General features: G+C 44.4%; 35 non-coding genes across 35 annotated transcripts; all 35 read left to right on the forward strand.

Annotated features, from left to right (window-relative positions):
* The first annotated feature begins 413 nt into the window (after positions 1 to 413).
* Positions 414 to 485, forward strand: TRNAE-CUC (transfer RNA glutamic acid (anticodon CUC)). Its single transcript has one exon. It is a non-coding gene; the product is annotated as a tRNA-Glu (tRNA).
* Positions 486 to 713: 228 nt separating this feature from the next.
* On the forward strand, positions 714 to 785 carry TRNAE-CUC (transfer RNA glutamic acid (anticodon CUC)). Its single transcript has one exon. It is a non-coding gene; the product is annotated as a tRNA-Glu (tRNA).
* A 463-nt stretch (positions 786 to 1,248) lies between these two features.
* On the forward strand, positions 1,249 to 1,320 carry TRNAE-CUC (transfer RNA glutamic acid (anticodon CUC)). The gene has a single exon. It is a non-coding gene; the product is annotated as a tRNA-Glu (tRNA).
* Positions 1,321 to 2,156: 836 nt separating this feature from the next.
* On the forward strand, positions 2,157 to 2,228 carry TRNAE-CUC (transfer RNA glutamic acid (anticodon CUC)). Its single transcript has one exon. It is a non-coding gene; the product is annotated as a tRNA-Glu (tRNA).
* An 836-nt stretch (positions 2,229 to 3,064) lies between these two features.
* On the forward strand, positions 3,065 to 3,136 carry TRNAE-CUC (transfer RNA glutamic acid (anticodon CUC)). Its single transcript has one exon. It is a non-coding gene; the product is annotated as a tRNA-Glu (tRNA).
* A 537-nt stretch (positions 3,137 to 3,673) lies between these two features.
* On the forward strand, positions 3,674 to 3,745 carry TRNAE-CUC (transfer RNA glutamic acid (anticodon CUC)). Its single transcript has one exon. It is a non-coding gene; the product is annotated as a tRNA-Glu (tRNA).
* Positions 3,746 to 4,282: 537 nt separating this feature from the next.
* TRNAE-CUC (transfer RNA glutamic acid (anticodon CUC)) lies at positions 4,283 to 4,354 on the forward strand. Its single transcript has one exon. It is a non-coding gene; the product is annotated as a tRNA-Glu (tRNA).
* A 232-nt stretch (positions 4,355 to 4,586) lies between these two features.
* TRNAE-CUC (transfer RNA glutamic acid (anticodon CUC)) lies at positions 4,587 to 4,658 on the forward strand. The gene has a single exon. It is a non-coding gene; the product is annotated as a tRNA-Glu (tRNA).
* A 228-nt stretch (positions 4,659 to 4,886) lies between these two features.
* Positions 4,887 to 4,958, forward strand: TRNAE-CUC (transfer RNA glutamic acid (anticodon CUC)). The gene has a single exon. It is a non-coding gene; the product is annotated as a tRNA-Glu (tRNA).
* A 463-nt stretch (positions 4,959 to 5,421) lies between these two features.
* Positions 5,422 to 5,493, forward strand: TRNAE-CUC (transfer RNA glutamic acid (anticodon CUC)). The gene has a single exon. It is a non-coding gene; the product is annotated as a tRNA-Glu (tRNA).
* An 836-nt stretch (positions 5,494 to 6,329) lies between these two features.
* TRNAE-CUC (transfer RNA glutamic acid (anticodon CUC)) lies at positions 6,330 to 6,401 on the forward strand. The gene has a single exon. It is a non-coding gene; the product is annotated as a tRNA-Glu (tRNA).
* Positions 6,402 to 6,633: 232 nt separating this feature from the next.
* On the forward strand, positions 6,634 to 6,705 carry TRNAE-CUC (transfer RNA glutamic acid (anticodon CUC)). Its single transcript has one exon. It is a non-coding gene; the product is annotated as a tRNA-Glu (tRNA).
* Positions 6,706 to 7,231: 526 nt separating this feature from the next.
* TRNAE-CUC (transfer RNA glutamic acid (anticodon CUC)) lies at positions 7,232 to 7,303 on the forward strand. Its single transcript has one exon. It is a non-coding gene; the product is annotated as a tRNA-Glu (tRNA).
* A 536-nt stretch (positions 7,304 to 7,839) lies between these two features.
* TRNAE-CUC (transfer RNA glutamic acid (anticodon CUC)) lies at positions 7,840 to 7,911 on the forward strand. Its single transcript has one exon. It is a non-coding gene; the product is annotated as a tRNA-Glu (tRNA).
* Positions 7,912 to 8,139: 228 nt separating this feature from the next.
* On the forward strand, positions 8,140 to 8,211 carry TRNAE-CUC (transfer RNA glutamic acid (anticodon CUC)). Its single transcript has one exon. It is a non-coding gene; the product is annotated as a tRNA-Glu (tRNA).
* A 463-nt stretch (positions 8,212 to 8,674) lies between these two features.
* TRNAE-CUC (transfer RNA glutamic acid (anticodon CUC)) lies at positions 8,675 to 8,746 on the forward strand. Its single transcript has one exon. It is a non-coding gene; the product is annotated as a tRNA-Glu (tRNA).
* Positions 8,747 to 9,582: 836 nt separating this feature from the next.
* Positions 9,583 to 9,654, forward strand: TRNAE-CUC (transfer RNA glutamic acid (anticodon CUC)). The gene has a single exon. It is a non-coding gene; the product is annotated as a tRNA-Glu (tRNA).
* Positions 9,655 to 10,490: 836 nt separating this feature from the next.
* On the forward strand, positions 10,491 to 10,562 carry TRNAE-CUC (transfer RNA glutamic acid (anticodon CUC)). The gene has a single exon. It is a non-coding gene; the product is annotated as a tRNA-Glu (tRNA).
* A 537-nt stretch (positions 10,563 to 11,099) lies between these two features.
* On the forward strand, positions 11,100 to 11,171 carry TRNAE-CUC (transfer RNA glutamic acid (anticodon CUC)). The gene has a single exon. It is a non-coding gene; the product is annotated as a tRNA-Glu (tRNA).
* A 537-nt stretch (positions 11,172 to 11,708) lies between these two features.
* Positions 11,709 to 11,780, forward strand: TRNAE-CUC (transfer RNA glutamic acid (anticodon CUC)). Its single transcript has one exon. It is a non-coding gene; the product is annotated as a tRNA-Glu (tRNA).
* Positions 11,781 to 12,012: 232 nt separating this feature from the next.
* Positions 12,013 to 12,084, forward strand: TRNAE-CUC (transfer RNA glutamic acid (anticodon CUC)). Its single transcript has one exon. It is a non-coding gene; the product is annotated as a tRNA-Glu (tRNA).
* Positions 12,085 to 12,312: 228 nt separating this feature from the next.
* On the forward strand, positions 12,313 to 12,384 carry TRNAE-CUC (transfer RNA glutamic acid (anticodon CUC)). Its single transcript has one exon. It is a non-coding gene; the product is annotated as a tRNA-Glu (tRNA).
* Positions 12,385 to 12,847: 463 nt separating this feature from the next.
* On the forward strand, positions 12,848 to 12,919 carry TRNAE-CUC (transfer RNA glutamic acid (anticodon CUC)). Its single transcript has one exon. It is a non-coding gene; the product is annotated as a tRNA-Glu (tRNA).
* Positions 12,920 to 13,755: 836 nt separating this feature from the next.
* TRNAE-CUC (transfer RNA glutamic acid (anticodon CUC)) lies at positions 13,756 to 13,827 on the forward strand. Its single transcript has one exon. It is a non-coding gene; the product is annotated as a tRNA-Glu (tRNA).
* Positions 13,828 to 14,663: 836 nt separating this feature from the next.
* On the forward strand, positions 14,664 to 14,735 carry TRNAE-CUC (transfer RNA glutamic acid (anticodon CUC)). Its single transcript has one exon. It is a non-coding gene; the product is annotated as a tRNA-Glu (tRNA).
* A 537-nt stretch (positions 14,736 to 15,272) lies between these two features.
* On the forward strand, positions 15,273 to 15,344 carry TRNAE-CUC (transfer RNA glutamic acid (anticodon CUC)). Its single transcript has one exon. It is a non-coding gene; the product is annotated as a tRNA-Glu (tRNA).
* Positions 15,345 to 15,881: 537 nt separating this feature from the next.
* Positions 15,882 to 15,953, forward strand: TRNAE-CUC (transfer RNA glutamic acid (anticodon CUC)). The gene has a single exon. It is a non-coding gene; the product is annotated as a tRNA-Glu (tRNA).
* A 1,450-nt stretch (positions 15,954 to 17,403) lies between these two features.
* On the forward strand, positions 17,404 to 17,475 carry TRNAE-CUC (transfer RNA glutamic acid (anticodon CUC)). Its single transcript has one exon. It is a non-coding gene; the product is annotated as a tRNA-Glu (tRNA).
* A 632-nt stretch (positions 17,476 to 18,107) lies between these two features.
* Positions 18,108 to 18,179, forward strand: TRNAE-CUC (transfer RNA glutamic acid (anticodon CUC)). The gene has a single exon. It is a non-coding gene; the product is annotated as a tRNA-Glu (tRNA).
* Positions 18,180 to 18,507: 328 nt separating this feature from the next.
* TRNAE-CUC (transfer RNA glutamic acid (anticodon CUC)) lies at positions 18,508 to 18,579 on the forward strand. Its single transcript has one exon. It is a non-coding gene; the product is annotated as a tRNA-Glu (tRNA).
* A 464-nt stretch (positions 18,580 to 19,043) lies between these two features.
* On the forward strand, positions 19,044 to 19,115 carry TRNAE-CUC (transfer RNA glutamic acid (anticodon CUC)). Its single transcript has one exon. It is a non-coding gene; the product is annotated as a tRNA-Glu (tRNA).
* Positions 19,116 to 19,951: 836 nt separating this feature from the next.
* Positions 19,952 to 20,023, forward strand: TRNAE-CUC (transfer RNA glutamic acid (anticodon CUC)). The gene has a single exon. It is a non-coding gene; the product is annotated as a tRNA-Glu (tRNA).
* A 229-nt stretch (positions 20,024 to 20,252) lies between these two features.
* On the forward strand, positions 20,253 to 20,324 carry TRNAE-CUC (transfer RNA glutamic acid (anticodon CUC)). The gene has a single exon. It is a non-coding gene; the product is annotated as a tRNA-Glu (tRNA).
* A 232-nt stretch (positions 20,325 to 20,556) lies between these two features.
* Positions 20,557 to 20,628, forward strand: TRNAE-CUC (transfer RNA glutamic acid (anticodon CUC)). Its single transcript has one exon. It is a non-coding gene; the product is annotated as a tRNA-Glu (tRNA).
* A 229-nt stretch (positions 20,629 to 20,857) lies between these two features.
* On the forward strand, positions 20,858 to 20,929 carry TRNAE-CUC (transfer RNA glutamic acid (anticodon CUC)). The gene has a single exon. It is a non-coding gene; the product is annotated as a tRNA-Glu (tRNA).
* Positions 20,930 to 21,017: the final 88 nt, after the last annotated feature.

Below are 21,017 nucleotides of genomic sequence, written 5' to 3' on the forward strand. Positions count from 1 at the left end.
TATCTTTTCTTGTCAAATAATTTCCTGGTAACTCACTCCCATCACATTGCTTTGCACTTTATTCAGAGAATTTCCCTTTTCCCAATGGAGTGTGCAATGACTCCATCGCTCCCTGGTGGTCTAGTGGTTAGGATTCGGCGCTCTCACCACCGCGGCCCGGGTTCGATTCCCAGTCAGGGAAAGGGAGATTCTAGCATGATTTTTTATGAAAACACTGACCTAGGAGACGGAAGAAAACGTAAACTTCCGTGAAGCATTGTGTGTTAAATATGACTTGAAGACTGCTATGCACAACAAATCATCCTATCTTTTCTTGTCAAATAAATTCCTGGTAACTCACTCCCATCACATTGCTTTGCACTTTATTCAGAGAATTTCCCTTTTCCCAATGGAGTGTGCAATGACTCCATCACTCCCTGGTGGTCTAGTGGTTAGGATTCGGCGCTCTCACCGCCGTGGCCTGGGTTCGATTCCCGGTCAGGGAAAGGGAGGTTTCAGCACGATTTTTTATGAAAACACTGACCTAGGAGACGGAAGAAAACTTACACTTCCGAGAAGCATTGTGTATTCAATATGAAGACTGCTATGCACAACAAATCATCCTATCTTTTCTTGTCAAATAATTTCCTGGTAGCTCACTCCCATCACATTGCTTTGCACTTTATTCAGAGAATTTCCTTTTTCCTAATGGAGTGTGCTCTAAAATCCATCACTCCTTGGTGGTCTAGTGGTTAGGATTCGGCGCTCTCACCGCCGCGGCCCGGGTTCGATTCCCGGTCAGGGAAAGGGAGGTTTCAGCACGATTTTTTATGAAAACACTGACCTAGGAGACGGAAGAAAACTTACACTTCCGAGAAGCATTGTGTATTCAATATGACTTGAAGACTGCTATGCACAACAAATCATTCTATCTTTTCTTGTCAAATAATTTCCTGGTAACTCACTCCCATCACATTGCTTTGCACTTTATTCAGAGAATTTCCCTTTTCCCAATGGAGTGTGCAATGACTCCATCACTCCCTGGTGGTCTAGTGGTTATGATTCGGCGCTCTCACCGACGCGGCCCGTGTTCGATTCCCGGTCAGGGAAAGGGAGATTCTAGCACGATTTTTGATGAAAACACTGACCTAGGAGACGGAAGAAAACTTACACTTCCGAGAAGCATTGTGTAGTCAATATGACTTGAATACTGCTATGCACAACAAATCATTCTATCTTTTCTTGTCAAATAATTTCCTGGTAGCTCACTCCCTGGTGGTCTAGTTGTTAGGATTCGGCGCTCTCACCGCCGCGGCCCGGGTTCGATTCCCGGTCAGGGAAAGGGAGGTTTCAGCCCGATTTTTTATGAAAACACTGACCTAGGAGACGGAAGAAAACGTACACTTTCGAGAAGTATTGTGTGTTCAATATGACTTGAAGACTGCTATGCACAACAAATCATCCTATCTTTTCTTGTCAAATAATTTCCTGGTAGCTCACTCCCATCACATTGCTTTGCACTTTATTCAGAGAATTTCCTTTTTCCTAATGGAGTGTGCTCCGACTCCATCACTCCCTGGTGGTCTAGTGGTTAGGATTCGGCGCTCTCACCGCCGCAGCCCGGGTTCCATTGCCGGTCAGGGAAAGGGAGATTCTAGCACGATTTTTTATGAAAACACTGACCTAGGAGATGGAAGAAAACGTAAACTTCCGAGAAGCATTGTGTGTTAAATATGACTTGAAGACTGTAATGCACAACAAATCATCCTATCTTTTCTTGTCAAATAAATTCCTGGTAACTCACTCCCATCACATTGCTTTGCACTTTATTCAGAGAATTTCCGATTTCCCAATGGAGTGTGCAATGACTCCATCACTCCCTGGTGGTCTAGTGGTTAGGATTCGGCGCTCTCACCGCCGCGGCCGTGTTCGATTCCCGGTCAGGGAAAGGGAGGTTTCAGCACGATTTTTTATGAAAACACTGACCTAGGAGACGGAAGAAAACGTACACTTTCGAGAAGCATTGTGTATTCAATATGACTTGAAGACTGTGCACAACAAATCATCCTATCTTTTCTTGTGAAATAAATTCCTGGTAACTCACTCCCATCACATTGCTTTGCACTTTATTCAGAGAATTTCCCTTTTCCCAATGGAGTGTGCAATGACTCCATCGCTCCCTGGTGGTCTAGTGGTTAGGTTTCGGCGCTCTCACCGCCGCGGCCCGGGTTCGATTCCCGGTCAGGGAAAGGGAGGTTCTTGCACGATTTTTTATGAAAACACTGACCTAGGAGACGGAAGAAAACGTAAACTTCCGTGAAGCATTGTGTGTTAAATATGACTTGAAGAATGCTATGCACAACAAATCATCCTATCTTTTCTTGTCAAATAAATTCCTGGTAAATCACTCCCATCACATTGCTTTGCACTTTATTCAGAGAATTTCCCTTTTCCTAATGGAGTGTGCTCCGACTTCATCACTCCCTGGTGGTCTAGTGGTTAGGATTCGGCGCTCTCACCGCCGCGGCCCGGGTTCCATTGCCGGTCAGGGAAAGGGAGATTCTAGCACGATTTTTTATGAAAACACTGACCTAGGAGATGGAAGAAAACGTAAACTTCCGAGAAGCATTGTGTGTTAAATATGACTTGAAGACTGTAATGCACAACAAATCATCCTATCTTTTCTTGTCAAATAAATTCCTGGTAACTCACTCCCATCACATTGCTTTGCACTTTATTCAGAGAATTTCCGATTTCCCAATGGAGTGTGCAATGACTCCATCACTCCCTGGTGGTCTAGTGGTTAGGATTCGGCGCTCTCACCGCCGCGGCCGTGTTCGATTCCCGGTCAGGGAAAGGGAGGTTTCAGCACGATTTTTTATGAAAACACTGACCTAGGAGACGGAAGAAAACGTACACTTTCGAGAAGCATTGTGTATTCAATATGACTTGAAGACTGTGCACAACAAATCATCCTATCTTTTCTTGTGAAATAAATTCCTGGTAACTCACTCCCATCACATTGCTTTGCACTTTATTCAGAGAATTTCCCTTTTCCCAATGGAGTGTGCAATGACTCCATCGCTCCCTGGTGGTCTAGTGGTTAGGTTTCGGCGCTCTCACCGCCGCGGCCCGGGTTCGATTCCCGGTCAGGGAAAGGGAGTTTTCAGCACGATTTTTTATGAAAACACTGACCTAGGAGACGGAAGAAAACGTAAACTTCCGAGAAGCATTGTGTATTCAATATGACTTGAAGACTGCTATGCACAACAAATCATCCTATCTTTTCTTGTCAAATAATTTCCTGGTAGCTCACTCCCATCACATTGCTTTGCACTTTATTCAGAGAATTTCATTTTTCCTAATGGAGTGTGCTCTAAAATCCATCACTCCTTGGTGGTCTAGTGGTTAGGATTCGGTGCTCTCACCGCCGTGACCCGGGTTCGATTCCTTGTCAGGTAAAGGGAGATTCTAGCACGATTTTTTATGAAAACACTGACCTAGGAGACGGAAGAAAACGTAAACTTTCGAGAAGCATTGTGTGTTAAATATGACTTGAAGACTGCTATGCACAACAAATCATTCTATCTTTTCTTGTCAAATAAATTCCTGGTAGCTCACTCCCATCACATTGCTTTGCACTTTATTCAGAGAATTTCCCTTTTCCCAATGGAGTGTGCAATGACTTCATCGCTCCCTGGTGGTCTAGTGGTTAGGATTCGGCGCTCTCACCGCCGCGGCCCGGGTTTGATTCCCGGTCAGGGAAAGGGAGTTTTCAGCACGATTTTTTATGAAAACACTGACCTAGGAGACGGAAGAAAACTTACACTTCCGAGAAGCATTGTGTATTCAATATGACTTGAAGACTGCTATGCACAACAAATCATCCTATCTTTTCTTGTCAAATAATTTCCTGGTAGCTCACTCCCATCACATTGCTTTGCACTTTATTCAGAGAATTTCCTTTTTCCTAATGGAGTGTGCTCTAAAATCCATCACTCCTTGGTGGTCTAGTGGTTAGGATTTGGCGCTCTCCCTGCCGCGGCCCGGGTTCGATTCCTGGTCAGGTAAAGGGAGATTCTAGCACGATTTTTTATGAAAACACTGACCTAGGAGACGGAAGAAAACGTAAACTTTCGAGAAGCATTGTGTGTTAAATATGACTTGAAGACTGCTATGCACAACAAATCATTCTATCTTTTCTTGTCAAATAAATTCCTGGTAGCTCACTCCCATCACATTGCTTTGCACTTTATTCAGAGAATTTCCCTTTTCCCAATGGAGTGTGCAATGACTTCATCGCTCCCTGGTGGTCTAGTGGTTAGGATTCGGCGCTCTCACCGCCGCGGCCCGGGTTTGATTCCCGGTCAGGGAAAGGGAGTTTTCAGCACGATTTTTTATGAAAACACTGACCTAGGAGACGGAAGAAAACTTACACTTCCGAGAAGCATTGTGTATTCAATATGACTTGAAGACTGCTATGCACAACAAATCATCCTATCTTTTCTTGTCAAATAAATTCCTGGTAACTCACTCCCATCACATTGCTTTGCACTTTATTCAGATAATTTCCCTTTTCCCAATGGAGTGTGCAATGACTCCATCACTCCCTGGTGGTCTAGTGGTTAGGATTCGGCGCTCTCACCGCCGTGGCCTGGGTTCGATTCCCGGTCAGGGAAAGGGAGGTTTCAGCACGATTTTTTATGAAAACACTGACCTAGGAGACGGAAGAAAACTTACACTTCCGAGAAGCATTGTGTATTCAATATGAAGACTGCTATGCACAACAAATCATCCTATCTTTTCTTGTCAAATAATTTCCTGGTAGCTCACTCCCATCACATTGCTTTGCACTTTATTCAGAGAATTTCCTTTTTCCTAATGGAGTGTGCTCTAAAATCCATCACTCCTTGGTGGTCTAGTGGTTAGGATTCGGCGCTCTCACCGCCGCGGCCCGGGTTCGATTCCCGGTCAGGGAAAGGGAGGTTTCAGCACGATTTTTTATGAAAACACTGACCTAGGAGACGGAAGAAAACTTACACTTCCGAGAAGCATTGTGTATTCAATATGACTTGAAGACTGCTATGCACAACAAATCATTCTATCTTTTCTTGTCAAATAATTTCCTGGTAACTCACTCCCATCACATTGCTTTGCACTTTATTCAGAGAATTTCCCTTTTCCCAATGGAGTGTGCAATGACTCCATCACTCCCTGGTGGTCTAGTGGTTATGATTCGGCGCTCTCACCGACGCGGCCCGTGTTCGATTCCCGGTCAGGGAAAGGGAGATTCTAGCACGATTTTTGATGAAAACACTGACCTAGGAGACAGAAGAAAACTTACACTTCCGAGAAGCATTGTGTAGTCAATATGACTTGAATACTGCTATGCACAACAAATCATTCTATCTTTTCTTGTCAAATAATTTCCTGGTAGCTCACTCCCTGGTGGTCTAGTTGTTAGGATTCGGCGCTCTCACCGCCGCGGCCCGGGTTCGATTCCCGGTCAGGGAAAGGGAGGTTTCAGCCCGATTTTTTATGAAAACACTGACCTAGGAGACGGAAGAAAACGTACACTTTCGAGAAGTATTGTGTGTTCAATATGACTTGAAGACTGCTATGCACAACAAATCATCCTATCTTTTCTTGTCAAATAATTTCCTGGTAGCTCACTCCCATCACATTGCTTTGCACTTTATTCAGAGAATTTCCTTTTTCCTAATGGAGTGTGCTCCGACTCCATCACTCCCTGGTGGTCTAGTGGTTAGGATTCGGCGCTCTCACCGCCGCGGCCCGGGTTCCATTGCCGGTCAGGGAAAGGGAGATTCTAGCACGATTTTTTATGAAAACACTGACCTAGGAGATGGAAGAAAACGTAAACTTCCGAGAAGCATTGTGTGTTAAATATGACTTGAAGACTGTAATGCACAACAAATCATCCTATCTTTTCTTGTCAAATAAATTCCTGGTAACTCACTCCCATCACATTGCTTTGCACTTTATTCAGAGAATTTCCGATTTCCCAATGGAGTGTGCAATGACTCCATCACTCCCTGGTGGTCTAGTGGTTAGGATTCGGCGCTCTCACCGCCGCGGCCGTGTTCGATTCCCGGTCAGGGAAAGGGAGGTTTCAGCACGATTTTTTATGAAAACACTGACCTAGGAGACGGAAGAAAACGTACACTTTCGAGAAGCATTGTGTATTCAATATGACTTGAAGACTGTGCACAACAAATCATCCTATCTTTTCTTGTGAAATAAATTCCTGGTAACTCACTCCCATCACATTGCTTTGCACTTTATTCAGAGAGTTTCCCTTTTCCCAATGGAGTGTGCAATGACTCCATCGCTCCCTGGTGGTCTAGTGGTTAGGATTCGGCGCTCTCACCGCCGCGGCCCGGGTTCGATTCCCGGTCAAGGAAAGGGAGATTCTAGCACGATTTTTTATGAAAACACTGACCTAGGAGACGGAAGAAAACGTAAACTTCCGTGAAGCATTGTGTGTTAAATATGACTTGAAGAATGCTATGCACAACAAATCATCCTATCTTTTCTTGTCAAATAAATTCCTGGTAAATCACTCCCATCACATTGCTTTGCACTTTATTCAGAGAATTTCCCTTTTCCCAATGGAGTGTGCAATGACTCCATCACTCCCTGGTGGTCTAGTGGTTAGGATTCGGCGCTCTCACCGCCGCGGCCCGGGTTCGATTCCCGGTCAGGGAAAGGGAGGTTTCAGCACGATTTTTTATGAAAACACTGACCTAGGAGACGGAAGAAAACGTACACTTTCATGAAGCATTGTGTGTTAAATATGACTTGAAGAATGCTATGCACAACAAATCATCCTATCTTTTCTTGTCAAATAAATTCCTGGTAGCTCACTCCCAACACATTGCTTTGCACTTTATTCAGAGAATTTCCCTTTTCCCAATGGAGTGTGCAATGACTCCATCACTCCCTGGTGGTCTAGTGGTTAGGATTCGGCGCTCTCATCGCTGCGGCCCGGGTTCGATTCCCGGTCAGGTTTCAGCACGATTTTTTATGAAAACACTGACCTAGGAGACGGAAGAAAACATAAACTTCCGAGAAGCATTGTGTATTCAATATGACTTGAAGACTGCTATGCACAACAAATCATTCTATCTTTTCTTGTCAAATAATTTCCTGGTAGCTCACTCCCATCACATTGCTTTGCACTTTATTCAGAGAATTTCCCTTTTCCCAATGGAGTGTGCAATGACTCCATCACTCCCTGGTGGTCTAGTGGTTAGGATTCGGCGCTCTCACCGCCGCGGCCCGGGTTCGATTCCCGGTCAGGGAAAGGGAGGTTTCAGCACGATTTTTTATGAAAACACTGACCTAGGAGACGGAAGAAAACTTACACTTCCGAGAAGCATTGTGTATTCAATATGACTTGAAGACTGCTATGCACAACAAATCATTCTATCTTTTCTTGTCAAATAATTTCCTGGTAACTCACTCCCATCACATTGCTTTGCACTTTATTCAGAGAATTTCCCTTTTCCCAATGGAGTGTGCAATGACTCCATCGCTCCCTGGTGGTCTAGTGGTTAGGATTCGGCGCTCTCACCACCGCGGCCCGGGTTCGATTCCCAGTCAGGGAAAGGGAGATTCTAGCATGATTTTTTATGAAAACACTGACCTAGGAGACGGAAGAAAACGTAAACTTCCGTGAAGCATTGTGTGTTAAATATGACTTGAAGACTGCTATGCACAACAAATCATCCTATCTTTTCTTGTCAAATAAATTCCTGGTAACTCACTCCCATCACATTGCTTTGCACTTTATTCAGAGAATTTCCCTTTTCCCAATGGAGTGTGCAATGACTCCATCACTCCCTGGTGGTCTAGTGGTTAGGATTCGGCGCTCTCACCGCCGTGGCCTGGGTTCGATTCCCGGTCAGGGAAAGGGAGGTTTCAGCACGATTTTTTATGAAAACACTGACCTAGGAGACGGAAGAAAACTTACACTTCCGAGAAGCATTGTGTATTCAATATGAAGACTGCTATGCACAACAAATCATCCTATCTTTTCTTGTCAAATAATTTCCTGGTAGCTCACTCCCATCACATTGCTTTGCACTTTATTCAGAGAATTTCCTTTTTCCTAATGGAGTGTGCTCTAAAATCCATCACTCCTTGGTGGTCTAGTGGTTAGGATTCGGCGCTCTCACCGCCGCGGCCCGGGTTCGATTCCCGGTCAGGGAAAGGGAGGTTTCAGCACGATTTTTTATGAAAACACTGACCTAGGAGACGGAAGAAAACTTACACTTCCGAGAAGCATTGTGTATTCAATATGACTTGAAGACTGCTATGCACAACAAATCATTCTATCTTTTCTTGTCAAATAATTTCCTGGTAACTCACTCCCATCACATTGCTTTGCACTTTATTCAGAGAATTTCCCTTTTCCCAATGGAGTGTGCAATGACTCCATCACTCCCTGGTGGTCTAGTGGTTATGATTCGGCGCTCTCACCGACGCGGCCCGTGTTCGATTCCCGGTCAGGGAAAGGGAGATTCTAGCACGATTTTTGATGAAAACACTGACCTAGGAGACGGAAGAAAACTTACACTTCCGAGAAGCATTGTGTAGTCAATATGACTTGAATACTGCTATGCACAACAAATCATTCTATCTTTTCTTGTCAAATAATTTCCTGGTAGCTCACTCCCTGGTGGTCTAGTTGTTAGGATTCGGCGCTCTCACCGCCGCGGCCCGGGTTCGATTCCCGGTCAGGGAAAGGGAGGTTTCAGCCCGATTTTTTATGAAAACACTGACCTAGGAGACGGAAGAAAACGTACACTTTCGAGAAGTATTGTGTGTTCAATATGACTTGAAGACTGCTATGCACAACAAATCATCCTATCTTTTCTTGTCAAATAATTTCCTGGTAGCTCACTCCCATCACATTGCTTTGCACTTTATTCAGAGAATTTCCTTTTTCCTAATGGAGTGTGCTCCGACTCCATCACTCCCTGGTGGTCTAGTGGTTAGGATTCGGCGCTCTCACCGCCGCGGCCCGGGTTCCATTGCCGGTCAGGGAAAGGGAGATTCTAGCACGATTTTTTATGAAAACACTGACCTAGGAGATGGAAGAAAACGTAAACTTCCGAGAAGCATTGTGTGTTAAATATGACTTGAAGACTGTAATGCACAACAAATCATCCTATCTTTTCTTGTCAAATAAATTCCTGGTAACTCACTCCCATCACATTGCTTTGCACTTTATTCAGAGAATTTCCGATTTCCCAATGGAGTGTGCAATGACTCCATCACTCCCTGGTGGTCTAGTGGTTAGGATTCGGCGCTCTCACCGCCGCGGCCGTGTTCGATTCCCGGTCAGGGAAAGGGAGGTTTCAGCACGATTTTTTATGAAAACACTGACCTAGGAGACGGAAGAAAACGTACACTTTCGAGAAGCATTGTGTATTCAATATGACTTGAAGACTGTGCACAACAAATCATCCTATCTTTTCTTGTGAAATAAATTCCTGGTAACTCACTCCCATCACATTGCTTTGCACTTTATTCAGAGAATTTCCCTTTTCCCAATGGAGTGTGCAATGACTCCATCGCTCCCTGGTGGTCTAGTGGTTAGGTTTCGGCGCTCTCACCGCCGCGGCCCGGGTTCGATTCCCGGTCAGGGAAAGGGAGATTCTTGCACGATTTTTTATGAAAACACTGACCTAGGAGACGGAAGAAAACGTAAACTTCCGTGAAGCATTGTGTGTTAAATATGACTTGAAGAATGCTATGCACAACAAATCATCCTATCTTTTCTTGTCAAATAAATTCCTGGTAAATCACTCCCATCACATTGCTTTGCACTTTATTCAGAGAATTTCCCTTTTCCTAATGGAGTGTGCTCCGACTTCATCACTCCCTGGTGGTCTAGTGGTTAGGATTCGGCGCTCTCACCGCCGCGGCCCGGGTTCCATTGCCGGTCAGGGAAAGGGAGATTCTAGCACGATTTTTTATGAAAACACTGACCTAGGAGATGGAAGAAAACGTAAACTTCCGAGAAGCATTGTGTGTTAAATATGACTTGAAGACTGTAATGCACAACAAATCATCCTATCTTTTCTTGTCAAATAAATTCCTGGTAACTCACTCCCATCACATTGCTTTGCACTTTATTCAGAGAATTTCCGATTTCCCAATGGAGTGTGCAATGACTCCATCACTCCCTGGTGGTCTAGTGGTTAGGATTCGGCGCTCTCACCGCCGCGGCCGTGTTCGATTCCCGGTCAGGGAAAGGGAGGTTTCAGCACGATTTTTTATGAAAACACTGACCTAGGAGACGGAAGAAAACGTACACTTTCGAGAAGCATTGTGTATTCAATATGACTTGAAGACTGTGCACAACAAATCATCCTATCTTTTCTTGTGAAATAAATTCCTGGTAACTCACTCCCATCACATTGCTTTGCACTTTATTCAGAGAATTTCCCTTTTCCCAATGGAGTGTGCAATGACTCCATCGCTCCCTGGTGGTCTAGTGGTTAGGTTTCGGCGCTCTCACCGCCGCGGCCCGGGTTCGATTCCCGGTCAGGGAAAGGGAGTTTTCAGCACGATTTTTTATGAAAACACTGACCTAGGAGACGGAAGAAAACGTAAACTTCCGAGAAGCATTGTGTATTCAATATGACTTGAAGACTGCTATGCACAACAAATCATCCTATCTTTTCTTGTCAAATAATTTCCTGGTAGCTCACTCCCATCACATTGCTTTGCACTTTATTCAGAGAATTTCATTTTTCCTAATGGAGTGTGCTCTAAAATCCATCACTCCTTGGTGGTCTAGTGGTTAGGATTCGGTGCTCTCACCGCCGTGACCCGGGTTCGATTCCTTGTCAGGTAAAGGGAGATTCTAGCACGATTTTTTATGAAAACACTGACCTAGGAGACGGAAGAAAACGTAAACTTTCGAGAAGCATTGTGTGTTAAATATGACTTGAAGACTGCTATGCACAACAAATCATTCTATCTTTTCTTGTCAAATAAATTCCTGGTAGCTCACTCCCATCACATTGCTTTGCACTTTATTCAGAGAATTTCCCTTTTCCCAATGGAGTGTGCAATGACTTCATCGCTCCCTGGTGGTCTAGTGGTTAGGATTCGGCGCTCTCACCGCCGCGGCCCGGGTTTGATTCCCGGTCAGGGAAAGGGAGTTTTCAGCACGATTTTTTATGAAAACACTGACCTAGGAGACGGAAGAAAACTTACACTTCCGAGAAGCATTGTGTATTCAATATGACTTGAAGACTGCTATGCACAACAAATCATCCTATCTTTTCTTGTCAAATAATTTCCTGGTAGCTCACTCCCATCACATTGCTTTGCACTTTATTCAGAGAATTTCCTTTTTCCTAATGGAGTGTGCTCTAAAATCCATCACTCCTTGGTGGTCTAGTGGTTAGGATTTGGCGCTCTCCCTGCCGCGGCCCGGGTTCGATTCCTGGTCAGGTAAAGGGAGATTCTAGCACGATTTTTTATGAAAACACTGACCTAGGAGACGGAAGAAAACGTAAACTTTCGAGAAGCATTGTGTGTTAAATATGACTTGAAGACTGCTATGCACAACAAATCATTCTATCTTTTCTTGTCAAATAAATTCCTGGTAGCTCACTCCCATCACATTGCTTTGCACTTTATTCAGAGAATTTCCCTTTTCCCAATGGAGTGTGCAATGACTTCATCGCTCCCTGGTGGTCTAGTGGTTAGGATTCGGCGCTCTCACCGCCGCGGCCCGGGTTTGATTCCCGGTCAGGGAAAGGGAGTTTTCAGCACGATTTTTTATGAAAACACTGACCTAGGAGACGGAAGAAAACTTACACTTCCGAGAAGCATTGTGTATTCAATATGACTTGAAGACTGCTATGCACAACAAATCATCCTATCTTTTCTTGTCAAATAAATTCCTGGTAACTCACTCCCATCACATTGCTTTGCACTTTATTCAGATAATTTCCCTTTTCCCAATGGAGTGTGCAATGACTCCATCACTCCCTGGTGGTCTAGTGGTTAGGATTCGGCGCTCTCACCGCCGTGGCCTGGGTTCGATTCCCGGTCAGGGAAAGGGAGGTTTCAGCACGATTTTTTATGAAAACACTGACCTAGGAGACGGAAGAAAACTTACACTTCCGAGAAGCATTGTGTATTCAATATGAAGACTGCTATGCACAACAAATCATCCTATCTTTTCTTGTCAAATAATTTCCTGGTAGCTCACTCCCATCACATTGCTTTGCACTTTATTCAGAGAATTTCCTTTTTCCTAATGGAGTGTGCTCTAAAATCCATCACTCCTTGGTGGTCTAGTGGTTAGGATTCGGCGCTCTCACCGCCGCGGCCCGGGTTCGATTCCCGGTCAGGGAAAGGGAGGTTTCAGCACGATTTTTTATGAAAACACTGACCTAGGAGACGGAAGAAAACTTACACTTCCGAGAAGCATTGTGTATTCAATATGACTTGAAGACTGCTATGCACAACAAATCATTCTATCTTTTCTTGTCAAATAATTTCCTGGTAACTCACTCCCATCACATTGCTTTGCACTTTATTCAGAGAATTTCCCTTTTCCCAATGGAGTGTGCAATGACTCCATCACTCCCTGGTGGTCTAGTGGTTATGATTCGGCGCTCTCACCGACGCGGCCCGTGTTCGATTCCCGGTCAGGGAAAGGGAGATTCTAGCACGATTTTTGATGAAAACACTGACCTAGGAGACGGAAGAAAACTTACACTTCCGAGAAGCATTGTGTAGTCAATATGACTTGAATACTGCTATGCACAACAAATCATTCTATCTTTTCTTGTCAAATAATTTCCTGGTAGCTCACTCCCTGGTGGTCTAGTTGTTAGGATTCGGCGCTCTCACCGCCGCGGCCCGGGTTCGATTCCCGGTCAGGGAAAGGGAGGTTTCAGCCCGATTTTTTATGAAAACACTGACCTAGGAGACGGAAGAAAACGTACACTTTCGAGAAGTATTGTGTGTTCAATATGACTTGAAGACTGCTATGCACAACAAATCATCCTATCTTTTCTTGTCAAATAATTTCCTGGTAGCTCACTCCCATCACATTGCTTTGCACTTTATTCAGAGAATTTCCTTTTTCCTAATGGAGTGTGCTCCGACTCCATCACTCCCTGGTGGTCTAGTGGTTAGGATTCGGCGCTCTCACCGCCGCGGCCCGGGTTCCATTGCCGGTCAGGGAAAGGGAGATTCTAGCACGATTTTTTATGAAAACACTGACCTAGGAGATGGAAGAAAACGTAAACTTCCGAGAAGCATTGTGTGTTAAATATGACTTGAAGACTGTAATGCACAACAAATCATCCTATCTTTTCTTGTCAAATAAATTCCTGGTAACTCACTCCCATCACATTGCTTTGCACTTTATTCAGAGAATTTCCGATTTCCCAATGGAGTGTGCAATGACTCCATCACTCCCTGGTGGTCTAGTGGTTAGGATTCGGCGCTCTCACCGCCGCGGCCGTGTTCGATTCCCGGTCAGGGAAAGGGAGGTTTCAGCACGATTTTTTATGAAAACACTGACCTAGGAGACGGAAGAAAACGTACACTTTCGAGAAGCATTGTGTATTCAATATGACTTGAAGACTGTGCACAACAAATCATCCTATCTTTTCTTGTGAAATAAATTCCTGGTAACTCACTCCCATCACATTGCTTTGCACTTTATTCAGAGAATTTCCCTTTTCCCAATGGAGTGTGCAATGACTCCATCGCTCCCTGGTGGTCTAGTGGTTAGGTTTCGGCGCTCTCACCGCCGCGGCCCGGGTTCGATTCCCGGTCAGGGAAAGGGAGATTCTTGCACGATTTTTTATGAAAACACTGACCTAGGAGACGGAAGAAAACGTAAACTTCCGTGAAGCATTGTGTGTTAAATATGACTTGAAGAATGCTATGCACAACAAATCATCCTATCTTTTCTTGTCAAATAAATTCCTGGTAAATCACTCCCATCACATTGCTTTGCACTTTATTCAGAGAATTTCCCTTTTCCTAATGGAGTGTGCTCCGACTTCATCACTCCCTGGTGGTCTAGTGGTTAGGATTCGGCGCTCTCACCGCCGCGGCCCGGGTTCCATTGCCGGTCAGGGAAAGGGAGATTCTAGCACGATTTTTTATGAAAACACTGACCTAGGAGATGGAAGAAAACGTAAACTTCCGAGAAGCATTGTGTGTTAAATATGACTTGAAGACTGTAATGCACAACAAATCATCCTATCTTTTCTTGTCAAATAAATTCCTGGTAACTCACTCCCATCACATTGCTTTGCACTTTATTCAGAGAATTTCCGATTTCCCAATGGAGTGTGCAATGACTCCATCACTCCCTGGTGGTCTAGTGGTTAGGATTCGGCGCTCTCACCGCCGCGGCCGTGTTCGATTCCCGGTCAGGGAAAGGGAGGTTTCAGCACGATTTTTTATGAAAACACTGACCTAGGAGACGGAAGAAAACGTACACTTTCGAGAAGCATTGTGTATTCAATATGACTTGAAGACTGTGCACAACAAATCATCCTATCTTTTCTTGTGAAATAAATTCCTGGTAACTCACTCCCATCACATTGCTTTGCACTTTATTCAGAGAATTTCCCTTTTCCCAATGGAGTGTGCAATGACTCCATCGCTCCCTGGTGGTCTAGTGGTTAGGTTTCGGCGCTCTCACCGCCGCGGCCCGGGTTCGATTCCCGGTCAGGGAAAGGGAGTTTTCAGCACGATTTTTTATGAAAACACTGACCTAGGAGACGGAAGAAAACGTAAACTTCCGAGAAGCATTGTGTATTCAATATGACTTGAAGACTGCTATGCACAACAAATCATCCTATCTTTTCTTGTCAAATAATTTCCTGGTAGCTCACTCCCATCACATTGCTTTGCACTTTATTCAGAGAATTTCATTTTTCCTAATGGAGTGTGCTCTAAAATCCATCACTCCTTGGTGGTCTAGTGGTTAGGATTCGGTGCTCTCACCGCCGTGACCCGGGTTCGATTCCTTGTCAGGTAAAGGGAGATTCTAGCACGATTTTTTATGAAAACACTGACCTAGGAGACGGAAGAAAACGTAAACTTTCGAGAAGCATTGTGTGTTAAATATGACTTGAAGACTGCTATGCACAACAAATCATTCTATCTTTTCTTGTCAAATAAATTCCTGGTAGCTCACTCCCATCACATTGCTTTGCACTTTATTCAGAGAATTTCCCTTTTCCCAATGGAGTGTGCAATGACTTCATCGCTCCCTGGTGGTCTAGTGGTTAGGATTCGGCGCTCTCACCGCCGCGGCCCGGGTTTGATTCCCGGTCAGGGAAAGGGAGTTTTCAGCACGATTTTTTATGAAAACACTGACCTAGGAGACGGAAGAAAACTTACACTTCCGAGAAGCATTGTGTATTCAATATGACTTGAAGACTGCTATGCACAACAAATCATCCTATCTTTTCTTGTCAAATAATTTCCTGGTAGCTCACTCCCATCACATTGCTTTGCACTTTATTCAGAGAATTTCCTTTTTCCTAATGGAGTGTGCTCTAAAATCCATCACTCCTTGGTGGTCTAGTGGTTAGGATTTGGCGCTCTCCCTGCCGCGGCCCGGGTTCGATTCCTGGTCAGGTAAAGGGAGATTCTAGCACGATTTTTTATGAAAACACTGACCTAGGAGACGGAAGAAAACGTAAACTTTCGAGAAGCATTGTGTGTTAAATATGACTTGAAGACTGCTATGCACAACAAATCATTCTATCTTTTCTTGTCAAATAAATTCCTGGTAGCTCACTCCCATCACATTGCTTTGCACTTTATTCAGAGAATTTCCCTTTTCCCAATGGAGTGTGCAATGACTTCATCGCTCCCTGGTGGTCTAGTGGTTAGGATTCGGCGCTCTCACCGCCGCGGCCCGGGTTTGATTCCCGGTCAGGGAAAGGGAGTTTTCAGCACGATTTTTTATGAAAACACTGACCTAGGAGACGGAAGAAAACTTACACTTCCGAGAAGCATTGTGTATTCAATATGACTTGAAGACTGCTATGCACAACAAATCATCCTATCTTTTCTTGTCAAATAATTTCCTGGTAGCTCACTCCCATCACATTGCTTTGCACTTTATTCAGAGAATTTCCTTTTTCCTAATGGAGTGTGCTCTAAAATCCATCACTCCTTGGTGGTCTAGTGGTTAGGATTTGGCGCTCTCCCTGCCGCGGCCCGGGTTCGATTCCTGGTCAGGTAAAGGGAGATTCTAGCACGATTTTTTATGAAAACACTGACCTAGGAGACGGAAGAAAACGTAAACTTCCGAGAAGCATTGTGTGTTAAATATGACTTAAGGACTGCTATGCACAACAAATCATCCTATCTTTTCTTGTCAAATAAATTCCTGGTAGCTCACTCCCATCACATTGCTTTGCACTTTATTCAGAGAATTTCCCTTTTCCCAATGGAGTGTGCAGTGACTCCATCACTTCCATGTGGTCTAGTGGTTAGGATTCGGCGCTCTCACCGCCGCGGCCCGGGTTCGATTCCCGAACAGGGAAAGGGAGGTTTCAGTACGATTTTTTATGAAAACACTGACCTAGGAGACGGAAGAAAACTTACACTTCCGAGAAGCATTGTGTAGTCAATATGACTTGAAGACTGCTATGCACAACAAATCATTCTATCTTTTCTTGTCAAATAATTTCCTGGTAGCTCACTCCCATCACATTGCTTTGCACTTTATTCAGAGAATTTCCTTTTTCCTAATGGAGTGTGCTCCAACTCCATCACTCCCTGGTGGTCTAGTGGTTAGGATTCGGCGCTCTCACCGCCGCGGCCCGGGTTCCATTCCCAGTCAGGGAAAGGGAGATTCCAGCATGATTTTTTATGAAAACACTGACCTAGGAGACGGAAGAAAACGTAAACTTCAGAGAAGCATTGTGTGTTCAATATGACTTGAAGACTGCTATGCACAACAAATCATCCTATCTTTTCTTGTCAAATAATTTCCTGGTAGCTCACTCCCATCACATTGCTTTGCACTTTATTCAGAGAATTTCCTTTTTCCTAATGGAGTGTGCTCTAAAGTCCATCACACCTTGGTGGTCTAGTGGTTAGGATTCGGCGCTCTCACCGCCGCGGCCCGGATTCGATTCCTGGCCAGGTAAAGGGAGATTCTAGCACGATTTTTTATGAAAACACTGACCTAGGAGACGGAAGAAAACGTAAACTTCCGAGAAGCATTGTGTGTTAAATATGACTTGAAGACTGCTATGCACAACAAATCATTCTATCTTTTCTTGTCAAATAATTTCCTGGTAGCTCACTCCCATCACATTACTTTGCACTTTATTCAGAGAATTTCCCTTTTCCCAATGGAGTGTGCAATGACTCCATCACTCCCTGGTGGTCTAGTGGTTAGGATTTGGCGCTCTCACCGCCGCGGCCCGGGTTCGATTCCCGGTCAGGGAAAGGGAGGTTTCAGCACGATTTTTTATGAAAAAACTGACCTAGGAGACGGAAGAAAACGTAAACTTCCGAGAAGCATTGTGTGTTAAATATGACTTGAAGACTGCTATGCACAACAAATCATCCTATCTTTTCTTGTCAAATAATTTCCTGGTAGCTCACTCCCATCACATTGCTTTGCACTTTATTCAGAGAATTTCCCTTTTCCCAATGGAGTGTGCAATGACTCCATTACTCCCTGGTGCTCTAGTGGTTAGGATTTGGCGCTCTCACCGCCACGGCCCAGGTTCGATTCCCGGTCAGGGAAAGGGAGGTTTCAGCACGATTTTTTATGAAAACACTGACCTAGGAGACGGAAGAAAACGTACACTTCCGAGAAGCATTGTGTATTCAATATGACTTGAAGACTGCTATGCACAACAAATCATCCTACTGACTGACCTAGGAGACGGAAGAAAACGTAAACTTCCGAGAAGCATTGTGTGTTAAATATGACTTGAAGACTGCTATGCACAACAAATCATCCTATCTTTTCTTGTCAAATAAATTCCTGGTAACTCACTCCCATCACATTGCTTTGCACTTTATTCAGAGAATTTCCCTTTTCCCAATGGAGTGTGCAATGACTCCATCACTCCCTGGTGGTCTAGTGGTTAGGATTCGGCGCTCTCACCGCCGCGGCCAGGGTTCGATTCCCGGTCAGGGAAAGGTAGGTTTCAGCACGATTTTTTATGAAAACACTGACCTAGGAGACGGAAGAAAACGTACACTTCCGATAAGCATTGTGTATTCAATATGACTTGAAGACTGCTATGCACAACAAATCATCCTACTGACTGACCTAGGAGACGGAAGAAAACGTAAACTTCCGAGAAGCATTGTGTGTTAAATATGACTTGAAGACTGCTATGCACAACAAATCATCCTATCTTTTCTTGTCAAATTAATTCCTGGTAACTCACTCCCATCACATTGCTTTGCACTTTATTCAGAGAATTTCCCTTTTCCCAATGGAGTGTGCAATGACTCCATCACTCCCTGGTGGTCTAGTGGTTAGGATTCGGCGCTCTCACCGCCGCGGCCAGGGTTCGATTCCCGGTCAGGGAAAGGTAGGTTTCAGCACGATTTTTTATGAAAACACTGACCTAGGAGACGGAAGAAAACGTACACTTCCGAGAAGCATTGTGTATTCAATATGACTTGAAGACTGCTATGCACAACAAATCATCCTATCTTTTCTTGTCAAATAATTTCCTGGTAGCTCACTCCCATCACATTGCTTTGCACTTTATTCAGAGAATTTCATTTTTCCTAATGGAGTGTGCTCTAAAATCCATCACTCCTTGGTGGTCTAGTGGTTAGGATTCGGTGCTCTCACCGCCGTGACCCGGGTTCGATTCCTTGTCAGGTAAAGGGAGATTCTAGCACGATTTTTTATGAAAACACTGACCTAGGAGACGGAAGAAAACGTAAACTTTCGAGAAGCATTGTGTAGTCAATATGACTTAAAGACTGCTATGCACAACAAATCATTCTATCTTTTCTTGTCAAATAATTTCCTGGTAGCTCACTCCCTGGTGGTCTAGTTGTTAGGATTCGGCGCTCTCACCGCCGCGGCCCGGGTTCGATTCCCGGTCAGGGAAAGGGAGGTTTCAGCCCGATTTTTTATGAAAACACTGACCTAGGAGACGGAAGAAAACGTACACTTTCGAGAAGTATTGTGTGTTCAATATGACTTGAAGACTGCAATGCACAACAAATCATCGTATCTTTTCTTGTCAAATAATTTCCTGGTAGCTCACTCCCATTACATTGCTTTGCACTTTATTCAGAGAATTTCCTTTTTCCTAATGGAGTGTGCTCCGACTCCATCACTCCCTGGTGGTCTAGTGGTTAGGATTCGGCGCTCTCACCGCCGCGACCCGGGTTCCATTGCCGGTCAGGGAAAGGGAGATTCTAGCACGATTTTTTATGAAAACACTGACCTAGGAGACGGAAGAAAACGTAAACTTCCGAGAAGCATTGTGTGTTAAATATGACTTGAAGACTGTAATGCACAACAAATCATCCTATCTTTTCTTGTCAAATAAATTCCTGGTAACTCACTCCCATCACATTGCTTTGCACTTTATTCAGAGAATTTCCGATTTCCCAATGGAGTGTGCAATGACTCCATCACTCCCTGGTGGTCTAGTGGTTAGGATTCGGCGCTCTCACCGCCGCGGCCGTGTTCGATTCCCGGTCAGGGAAAGGGAGGTTTCAGCACGATTTTTTATGAAAACACTGACCTAGGAGACGGAAGCAAACGTACACTTTCGAGAAGCTTTGTGTATTCAATATGACTTGAAGACTGTGCACAACAAATCATCCTATCTTTTCTTGTCAAATAAATTCCTGGTAACTCACTCCCATCACATTGCTTTGCACTTTATTCAGAGAATTTCCCTTTTCCCAATGGAGTGTGCAATGACTCCATCACTCCCTGGTGGTCTAGTGGTTAGGATTCGGCGCTCTCACCGCCGCGGCCCGGGTTCGATTCCCGGTCAGGGAAAGGGAGGTTTCAGCACGATTTTTTATGAAAACACTGACCTAGGAGACGGAAGAAAACGTACACTTTCGAGAAGCATTGTGTATTCAATATGACTTGAAGACTGTGCACAACAAATCATCCTATCTTTTCTTGTGAAATAAATTCCTGGTAACTCACTCCCATCACATTGCTTTGCACTTTATTCAGAGAATTTCCCTTTTCCCAATGGAGTGTGCAATGACTCCATCACTCCCTGTTGGTCTAGTGGTTAGGATTCGGCGCTCTCACCGCCGCGGCCCGGGTTCGATTCCCGGTCAGGGAAAGGGAGGTTTCAGCACGATTTTTTATGAAAACACTGACCTAGGAGACGGAAGAAAACGTAAACTTCCGTGAAGCATTGTGTGTTAAATATGACTTGAAGAATGCTATGCACAACAAATCATCCTATCTTTTCTTGTCAAATAAATTCCTGGTAACTCACTCCCATCACTTTGCTTTGCACTTTATTCAGAGAATTTCCCTTTTCCCAATGGAGTGTGCAATGACTCCATCACTCCCTGGTGGTCTAGTGGTTAGGATTCGGCGCTCTCACCGCCGCGGCCCGGGTTCGATTCCCGGTCAGGGAAAGGGAGGTTTCAGCACGATTTTTTATGAAAACACTGACCTAGGAGACGGAAGAAAACGTACACTTTCGAGAAGCATTGTGTATTCAATATGACTTGAAGACTGTGCACAACAAATCATCCTATCTTTTCTTGTGAAATAAATTCCTGGTAACTCACTCCCATCACATTGCTTTGCACTTTATTCAGAGAGTTTCCCTTTTCCCAATGGAGTGTGCAATGACTCCATCGCTCCCTGGTGGTCTAGTGGTTAGGATTCGGCGCTCTCACCGCCGCGGCCCGGGTTCGATTCCCGGTCAAGGAAAGGGAGATTCTAGCACGATTTTTTATGAAAACACTGACCTAGGAGACGGAAGAAAACGTAAACTTCCGTGAAGCATTGTGTGTTAAAT

The sequence above is a fragment of the Crinia signifera genome, chromosome 9, assembly GCF_055691185.1.
Source record: "Crinia signifera chromosome 9, ASM5569118v1, whole genome shotgun sequence".
NCBI lineage: Eukaryota > Metazoa > Chordata > Amphibia > Anura > Myobatrachidae > Crinia > Crinia signifera.